Genomic DNA, 10,454 nt, shown 5'->3' on the forward strand with positions numbered 1-10,454 from the left:
ACATTTTAGCCATTTATTTATTTATTACAATATTTACATACTCTGTAGCCTTACACAAAGTTTTTTCAAAGATTGAAATCGACATATTGAGAGAAATGTCATTGGCACGGCTTACTGTATTTTAAATTCCAATATGAGAGCAAATACATTTTAGTTCAGTATAGTCAAACTGCAATAGACCTACAGTACAGTAGACTATGTTGTGTAGCTATATAAACAAGCAGATGGTGCTAAAGTACTGTTTAAAAGGGAAGCAATATTACAGCGAGGTTTTGGCTCTGAGTTCATAGTTCAGGTAATGTGAGAAGAGGTCACACATACGGCAGTGTCCCCTCCCTAGGAAAGTAAACATGTCGAGACATTTGAGAGCCGTGAGACTGAGGAACACCTCGTTAGTGTGCTCCAGCTGCTGCAGGTGTTCCAGGTAGTAAATCCTGAACATGTGATAGGGCATTTCTCACACCAGCAGCACCACAGCAAAACACAGGCTCTTCAGCTGAGCCCAGAATTCCTGGTGAAACATGCAGTCTAGCTCGTACTTCCTGGTCAGAAGGCTCATGACGTGACACTGCAGTGCCGTCTGCACACAGGCCATGATAACGATCACAGAGCTCATGACGTAGTTCAGCTTTTTCACGCCAGTGATTTTTCAGGTGGCTGCCGAACTGGAAACAGTGAGAGTCATTGGAGGCCATTTTGCTTGTGTGGTTGTTGTTGGTGTCTTCATGGACTTCCTTGCCGTAGTTGAAATAGAGGATTGGGAAAATGACCACAAAGGTCACCACCCACACCGCCACGCTGGCGATTAAAGCAACTTACTGGAAAAGAGCAAAGAAGAGAAGAGAACTTCAGTGATTTTGTGAGAAACTGATATTTGCCTTTCCCATTCTATATGCCATGACACACATTGAGAGGTGTATGGTCCAACCGTCTAACCTCTACTTCTAGAACACTGTCAACTACAAGTATAACATGGACGGTTAACTACCTGTAGAACAGTCTATATCTAAGTAATAAAATAAAACAATTCCCATAAAAAATCCATCAGTTTAAATTAGAGATATACATTTATTTTGCATGGGCTGCGTGTCAATCCACCGCATCCGCCCTTGTCGAATGGAGGTAGTTTAGGACTCGTCTGAAGGTAACCCATACTAACGAATGGAGGTAGTTTAGGACTCGTCTGAAGGTAACCCATACTAACGAATAGAGGTAGTTTAGGACTCGTCTGAAGGTAACCCATACTAACGAATGTAGGTAGTTTAGGACTCGTCTGAAGGTAACCCATACTAACGAATGGAGGTAGTTTAGGACTCGTCTGAAGGTAACCCATACTAACGAATGGAGGTAGTTTTGGACTCGTCTGAAGGTAACCCATACTAACGAATGGAGGTAGTTTAGGACTCGTCTGACGGTAACCCATACTAACGAATAGAGGTAGTTTTGGACTCGTCTGAAGGTAACCCATACTAACGAATGGAGGTAGTTTAGGACTCGTCTGAAGGTAACCCATACTAACGAATGGAGGTAGTTTAGGACTCGTCTGAAGGTAACCCATACTAACGAATAGAGGTAGTTTCGGACTCGTCTGAAGGTAACCCATACTAACGAATGGAGGTAGTTTAGGACTCGTCTGAAGGTAACCCATACTAACGAATGGAGGTAGTTTAGGACTCGTCTGAAGGTAACCCATACTAACGAATGGAGGTAGTTTAGGACTCGTCTGAAGGTAACCCATACTAACGAATGGAGGTAGTGTTGGACTCGTCTGAAGGTAACCCATACTAACGAATGGAGGTAGTTTTGGACTCGTCTGAAGGTAACCCATACTAACGAATGGAGGTAGTTTAGGACTCGTCTGAAGGTAACCCATACTAACGAATGGAGGTAGTTTAGGACTCGTCTGAAGGTAACCCATACTAACGAATGGAGGTAGTTTAGGACTCGTCTGAAGGTAACCCATACTAACGAATGGAGGTAGTTTAGGACTCGTCTGAAGGTAACCCATACTAACGAATGGAGGTAGTTTAGGACTCGTCTGAAGGTAACCCATACTAACGAATGGAGGTAGTTTTGGACTCGTCTGAAGGTAACCCATACTAACGAATGGAGGTAGTTTAGGACTCGTCTGAAGGTAACCCATACTAACGAATGGAGGTAGTTTAGGACTCGTCTGAAGGTAACCCATACTAACGAATGGAGGTAGTTTAGGACTCGTCTGAAGGTAACCCATACTAACGAATGGAGGTAGTTTAGGACTCGTCTGAAGGTAACCCATACTAACGAATGGAGGTAGTTTAGGACTCGTCTGAAGGTAACCCATACTAACGAATAGAGGTAGTTTAGGACTCGTCTGAAGGTAACCCATACTAACGAATGGAGGTAGTTTAGGACTCGTCTGAAGGTAACCCATACTAACGAATGGAGGTAGTTTAGGACTCGTCTGAAGGTAACCCATACTAACGAATGGAGGTAGTTTAGGACTCGTCTGAAGGTAACCCATACTAACGAATGGAGGTAGTTTAGGACTCGTCTGAAGGTAACCCATACTAACGAATGGAGGTAGTTTAGGACTCGTCTGAAGGTAACCCATACTAACGAATGGAGGTAGTTTAGGACTCGTCTGAAGGTAACCCATACTAACGAATGGAGGTAGTTTAGGACTCGTCTGAAGGTAACCCATACTAACGAATGGAGGTAGTTTAGGACTCGTCTGAAGGTAACCCATACTAACGAATGGAGGTATTTTAGGACTCGTCTGAAGGTAACCCATACTAACGAATGTAGGTAGTTTAGGACTCGTCTGAAGGTAACCCATACTAACGAATGGAGGTAGTTTAGGACTCGTTTGAAGGTAACCCATACTAACGAATAGAGGTAGTTTAGGACTCGTCTGAAGGTAACCCATACTAACGAATGGAGGTAGTTTAGGACTCGTCTGAAGGTAACCCATACTAACGAATGGAGGTAGTTTAGGACTCGTCTGAAGGTAACCCATACTAACGAATGGAGGTAGTTTAGGACTCGTCTGAAGGTAACCCATACTAACGAATGGAGGTAGTTTTGGACTCGTCTGAAGGTAACCCATACTAACGAATGGAGGTAGTTTAGGACCCGTCTGAAGGTAACCCATACTAACGAATGGAGGTAGTTTAGGACTCGTCTGAAGGTAACCCATACTAACGAATGGAGGTAGTTTAGGACTCGTCTGAAGGTAACCCATACTAACGAATGAAGGTAGTTTTGGACTCGTCTGAAGGTAACCCATACTAACGAATGGAGGTAGTTTAGGACTCGTCTGAAGGTAACCCATACTAACGAATGGAGGTAGTGTTGTGCCAACAAAAATAAAGGGTCAAATATGTTTACAAAAAAACTTAAATATTTCCTGAGACTTCTTATATCTCCTAAATATAGGACAGCCACTTTACCATTATTATTTTCCATGAACATGGTTATGCCTAAGCATTAGATCAGAACCTTGATACTGTTTGATGTCTAAGTTTGAACATTAGTAATGAAGATTAGGCTATTTAGTTTGTCCGGTTGACCAGATATAGACAGAGCCTTGGGAGTTCCAAACTTCTTCCATTTAACAATGTTCTTGTGGGGGACCTTCAATGCTGCAGAAATATGTTGGTACCCTTCCCCAGATCTACGCCTCGACACACTCCTGTCTCGTAGCTCGACGGAGAATTTCTTCGATCACATGACCTTGGTTTGTGCCTTTCCAAATAATGTCCAGTAAATTGAATTTACCACAGGTGGACTCCAATCATGTTGTAGAAACATCTAAAGGATGAGCAATTGAAACAGCATGCACCTGAGCTATATTTCGAGTCTCATAGCAAAGGGTCTGAATACTTATGTACAATGCCTTGCAAAAGTATTCATCCCCCTTGGCATTTTTCCAGTTTTGCTGCATTACATATATCTAAATATATTTTTATTTGGATTTCATGTAATGGACATACACAAAATAGTCTAAATTGGTGAAGTTATTAAATGAAGAAATTCAAAAAAAATGTACAACTGAAAAGTGGTGCGTGCATATGTATTTACCCCTTTTGCTGTGAAGCCCCTAAATAAGATTTGGTGCAACCAATTACCTTCAGAAGTCACATAATTAGTTAAATAAAGTCCACCTGTGTGCAATCTAAGTGTCACATGATCTGTCACATGATCTCCGTATATATACATCTGTTCTGAAAGGCCCCAGAGTCTGCAACACCACTAAGCAAGAGGCACCACCAAGCAAGCGGCACCGTGAAGACCAAGGAGCTCGCCAAACAGGTCAAGGACAAAGTTGTGGAGAAGTACAGATCAGGTTTGGGTTATAAAAAAAATATCAGAAACCTTGAACATCCCACGGAGCACCATTAAATCCATTATAAACATTTTGAAAGAATATGGCGCCACAAAAAACATGCCAAGAGAGGGCCGCCCACCATAACTCACGGACCGGGTAAGGAGGGTATTAATCAGAGAGGCAACAAAGAGACCAAAGATAACCCTGAAGGAGCTGCAAAGCTCTACAGCGGAGATTGGAGTATCTGTCCATAGGACCACTTTAGGCCGTACACTCCACAGAGCTGGGATTAACAGAAGAGTGGTCAAAAAAAATCAATTGCTTAAAGAAAAAAATAAGCAAATACATTTGGTGTTCACCAAAAGGCATGTGGGACTCCCCAAACATATGGAAGAAGGTACTCTGGTCAGATTAGACAAAAATTGAGCTTTTTGGCCATCAAGGAGAACGCTATGTCTGGCACAAACCCAATAACTCTCATCAACCTGGGGAAGTTTTTCATCGGCATGGACTGAGAAACTGGTCAGAATTGAAGGAATGATGGATGGCGCTAAATACAGGGAAAACCTTGAGAGAAACCTGTTTCAGTCTTCCAGAGATTTGAGACTGGGACGGAGGTTCACCTTCCAGCAGGACAATGACACTAAGTATACTGCTAAAGCAACACTGAAGTGGTTAAAGGGGAAACAGTTAAATGTCTTGGAAATGCCTAGTCAAAGCTCAGACCTCAATCCAAATGAGAATCTGTGTTAAGATTTAAAGATGTCTGTACACCAGAGGAACCCATCTAACTTGAAGGAGCTGGAGCAGTTTTGCCTTGAAGAATGGGAAAAGAACCCAGTGGCTAGATTTGCCAAGCTTATAGAGACATACCCCAAGAGACTTGCAGCTGTAATTGCTCCAAAAGGTGGCTCTATAAAGTATTGACTTTGAGGAGATGAATAGTTATACACACTCAAGTTTTCAGTTTTTCTGTCTTATTTCTTGTTTGCTTCACAATAAAAACATATTTTGTATTTTCAAGGGGGTAGGCATGTTCTAGAAATCAAATGATATAAACCCCCCAAAAATCTATTTTAATTCCAGGTTGTAAGGCAACAAAATATAAAAAATGCCAAGGGGGTGAATACTTTTGCAAGCCACCGTGAAAAAAAGGTATTTCTGTTTATTTTTTATAATTTTGCAAACATTTCTAAAAATGTGTTTTTGCTTATTCATTATGTGGTACTGTGTGTGGATTGATGTGGAAAAACATTTATATAATCCGTTTTAGAATAAGGCTGTAGCGTAACAAAATGAAGAAAAGTCAAGAGGTCTGAGTCCTTTCCGAAGGTGCTGAATGCACGCAGGCAAAATCGATCACGCTGCAGGCATGTTTACAACTGATTATTGATGGCATGGTGCAAGAATGAATGCAATTCATTGATCATTGAATGCTATGATGGTCACAGCCAGTGGTGTAATGGAGGGTAGACGCAAGTATATACCGTATAACCACTTCTTTTGCAGTGGGCATTGTGTATACTTCTACTACTTCTTATAACCCACTGATAAGTATCAAAGTAGTGGCATTGGAAGTATACGCCGCATAAATTAACAGGGTTGATGGAACAGATCGGAATGTTGATAAAATATTATTTCTTAACTTTTTAGGTGCAGAAATGTATACACGGCAGTAGGCCTACGCTTCAATGTCTCTCAATGCAATTTGTGCGAAAACACAGTTCTAAAATGAGCACCGCACAGGTAAGTGGGTTTCTGGACAGAGATGGAAACATCTTCTAGAAAGAGGGGGGATTTGAAGATGCAACAAATATCAATGCTTGCTAATATGATTAGGATAATGCCTTTGGCTGCTAGACAATTAACCAAAGTGGAAAGAAAACCAATAGAACAGGGGAATGCATCTGAATACGTCTTTATATATATATATAAAAATCCACTGTTTCTATGGTGGGATTGTGGCTATAGGCTACTTTGAATCAAGGTAAGACATACCTCATAATATGAAGTAAAACGTCCAGGTTTCAAACAATTCAGGAACAGGAAAAATATAGTGATGCTAATGACAGACCTAACCGTCTTCTGGTAGATGGAAAGACTGGGCATCGAGCCCAAAAACCTTCTCTATCAATAAACTAGCTACAAAGTAGCCTATTTCTTCCTGTCAGAATGATATCATGATTATTTGCATCAATCCAGCAGCCATTTGTTTTTGCAAACTCCATCTCATGTGCTACATCAACACTGCAAGCCAACCAACAGTGCTAGGTGCATGCCAAGGGGAACTAAAGGGTAACTACATTCCAAAATCAAATTGCCCAATTTTTTTATCATTGATTTAATCCATTTTAGAATAAGGCTGTAACGTAACAAAATGTGGTTATTTTGAATGGGTCTGACTGTTTTCCAAATGCAGTGTATTGGCAAGGGTGTTGCTAGGCTTGAGACAACAGGTTATCAACATATTCAAATAATGATTGACATTTTCATTAAAAAAAATAATATTTTGATGAATTTATTCTTACTATTTCATCCTTCCACAAGATATAGTCCCGACACAAATCAAGGGTTGCTACCCAAGCCAGCTGGTCGTTCGTTTTATCGGTTCGGTTGCCAGAGACACGACCCAGTCGTTAAGTCTTTTTGTTCTGAATCTATCCCTTGCTTGGTAGCTAGCCAGCTTTTGTTAACACAGTCACATCAAACAGTGCAGCCAGAATAATAGCAAAGTAGCTGGATTTGCATTTGTTTAAGCTGTTTTCTCGTGACATTTATTTGGATAACAATGGGCTAATGATGAGTGATTTCGCCTGGCATAGAAAATGTGCTCTCTCGTCAGTACACTGTTGTTCAGAGGAGCTAGTCTGTATATATCCATAAAGATTATGCTGATTCATGATTTTGACTGGCTGAGAAAAGCTGACTGCTTGTCTGTCTCCTCCCGACTCCCACCCCTCGCCTTCATTACTATTGGACACCTGGAGATTGAATTTCAATATTGAAACAATGTTGCAAATGTCAGAGCCCCAGACAGCAAGGCTTATACAAATCTCTGCTATTGAAAACCAATTGCTAGTCTAAAAGAAATGGGGGGTGATGTCTAGATGCGGTTTACAGTGGAGATCAAGTTGATAAATAGTCTGTCTGGGCTGATGAGACAGTAGATTGTGCAATGAGATGGAACAGAGTAAGTAGGCATTTCAACATCATAGCTTTAGCCGGTGGTAACTTGTGGAATAGACACCGACTGGAATCGGGTTTTCACCAATCAGTATCCAGGATTATACCGACCAATTGTATAACTGCCTGTAGAACATGGCTAACTACCTGTACAACACAGTTAACTACCTCTAGAACATGGTGATCCACCTAGAGTACACAGTTAACTACCTCTGAACACAGTTAGCTACCTATAGAACATGGTTAACCACCTGTAAAACACAGTTAACTACTTCTAGAACATGGTTAACTACCTGTAAAACACAGTTAACTACCTCTAGAACATGGTTACCTACCTGTGGAACACAGTAAACTACTTCTGAACAGAGTTAACTACCTGTAGAACACAGTTAACTACCTCTAGAAGGTGGTTATCTACCTTTAGAACCCAGTTAACTACCTCTAGAAGGTGGTTAACTACCAGTAGAACACAGTTAACTACCTCCAGAAGGTGGTTAACTACCTGTAGAACACAGTTAACTACCTCTAGGTGGTTAACTACCTGTACAACACAGTTAACTATCTCTAGAAGGTGGTTAACTACCTGTAGAACACAGTTAACTACCTCCAGAAGGTGGTTAACTACCTGTAGAACACAGTTACCTACCTCTAGAAGGTGGTTAACTACCTTTAGAAGGTGGTTAACTACCTGTAGAACACAGTTAACTACCTCTAGAAGGTGGTTAACTGCCTGTAGAACACAGTTAACTACCTCTAGAAGGTGGTTAAATACCTTTAGAAGGTGGTTAACTACCTGTAGAACACAGTTAACTACCTCCAGAAGGTGGTTAAATACCTGTAGAACACAGTTAACTACCTCTAGAAGGTGGTTAACTACCTGTAGAACACAGTTAACTACCTCTAGAAGGTGGTTAAATACCTCTAGAAGGTGGTTAACTACCTGTAGAACACAGTTAACTACCTCTAGAAGGTGGTTAAATACCTGTAGAACAGGTACCTCAGCTACCTCTAGGTGGTTAACTACCTGTAGAACACAGTTAACTACCTCCAGAAGGTGGTTAAATACCTGTAGAACACAGTTAACTACCTCTAGAAGGTGGTTAACTACCTGTAGAACACAGTTAACTACCTCTAGAAGGTGGTTAACTACCTGTAGAACACAGTTAACTACCTCTAGAAGGTGGTTAAATACCTCTAGAAGGTGGTTAACTACCTGTAGAACACAGTTAACTACCTCTAGGTGGTTAACTACCTGTAGAACACAGTTTTTTTTATTGTTTATTTTTTTATGTTACCTCTATTTAACTAGGCAAGTCAGTTAAGAACAAATTGTTATTTTCAATGACAGCCTAGGAACAGTGGGTTAACTGCCTAGTTCAGGGGCAGAACGACAGATTTTGTACCTTGTCAGCTCGGGGATTTGATCTTGCAACCTTTCGGTTACTAGTCCAACACTCTAACCGCTAGGCTACGCTGCCGCCCCCCCAAATCTATTATCCCTTATCCCACTATCCCTTATCCACTAACCCTTATCCACTATCCTTTATCCACTATCCTTTATCCAACTATCCCTTATCCACTATCCCTTATCCACTATCCTTTATCCAACTATCCCTTATCCAACTATCCCTTATCCAACTATTCCTTATCCAACTATTCCTTATCCAACTCTACAGTTTTACAAGTCCAGTGCACATGAAAAGTCAGTCCACGTCATCTTGGACAAATATCTCAATGAATTACATTTCAGCCCATATCAACATAATAAAATAGTCATAACTGCTTTGCAATACATGAGGAGAGAGAGACAGAGACAGAGACAGAGAGAGAGAGAGACAGAGACAGAGACAGAGACAGAGACAGAGACAGAGACAGAGACAGAGACAGAGACAGAGACAGAGACAGTGAGAGTGAGAGTGAGAGAGAGAGAGAGACTAACACATACACACGCTAATGTACTGACGTTACCATAGGTTACTGTACTGTGTTAGGGAAGATTCAGAATTTGTTGGTAACATATGTAAGATGTTTTATATTCATCAAATGTGTGTAAGTTAATTCTCATCAGAATGGTATTTTTGTGTTATTCTGTGGTGAGGGTTGCAGTATCTGTTCTATGTCAAGACTAAGTTGCATGGCCGCTGAGAGGGGAGAGGTCAAAGTGTCATCATGTGTAAACATATCTTTCACTCTCTACCTTTCCCATAGTGGGGAAAGGAAGGTTGCAGTGTCTGGAATCATTCTATGCTCCCTTTTATGTTGTTTCTATCTTAACCTATAGCCTCACCCTCCTCTCCGTGAGTTTGTCCAGGAGTTTGTATTTAGAGTGGGTTGTATCTAAATGACAATTTGATATATGCCTGTTGTAATGGAGGATTGGTTTATGGTTTGGGAAAGGAGACAAAGCTGAACGATGAGTTATGTCTATGCTGTCTGACTATGTGGGTCTTTGCTATTAAAGGAACTCAGTTGCATTGTAAGGGGGCTCTCAGAGGATTCACTGGGAGACACTGAATCAATCTGAGAGTCACAGGGTTGTGATAGAGCTCATATAATTAAAGATGGACTTTTATAACTAACTCTGACTTGTGTGTGTGGTTTGCTCCCATGATTTGGTAAATAGAGGAAATTTCCACGACAACTGACGTTACCATAGGTTACTGTACTGACGTTACCATAGGCTACTGTACTGATGTTACCATAGGCTAATGTACTGATGTTACCATAGGCTACTGTACTGATGTTACCATTGGCTACTGTACTGATGTTACCATAGGCTACTGTACTGATGTTACCATAGGCTACTGTACTGACTTTACAATCGTGATTCAGAAGATCGGGAGAGAGATTTTTATTCGCTAGAGAGAAATGGATTAACTTTTCATTGCCAGTTAATATACTATAGGCTTTGTTATCACATTTAATGTTGGATTTATTAACTACAAAAAGGTAAGACTTGTTA

Source organism: Oncorhynchus mykiss, chromosome 15 (assembly GCF_013265735.2).
Source record: "Oncorhynchus mykiss isolate Arlee chromosome 15, USDA_OmykA_1.1, whole genome shotgun sequence".
Classification (NCBI taxonomy): Eukaryota; Metazoa; Chordata; class Actinopteri; order Salmoniformes; family Salmonidae; genus Oncorhynchus; species Oncorhynchus mykiss.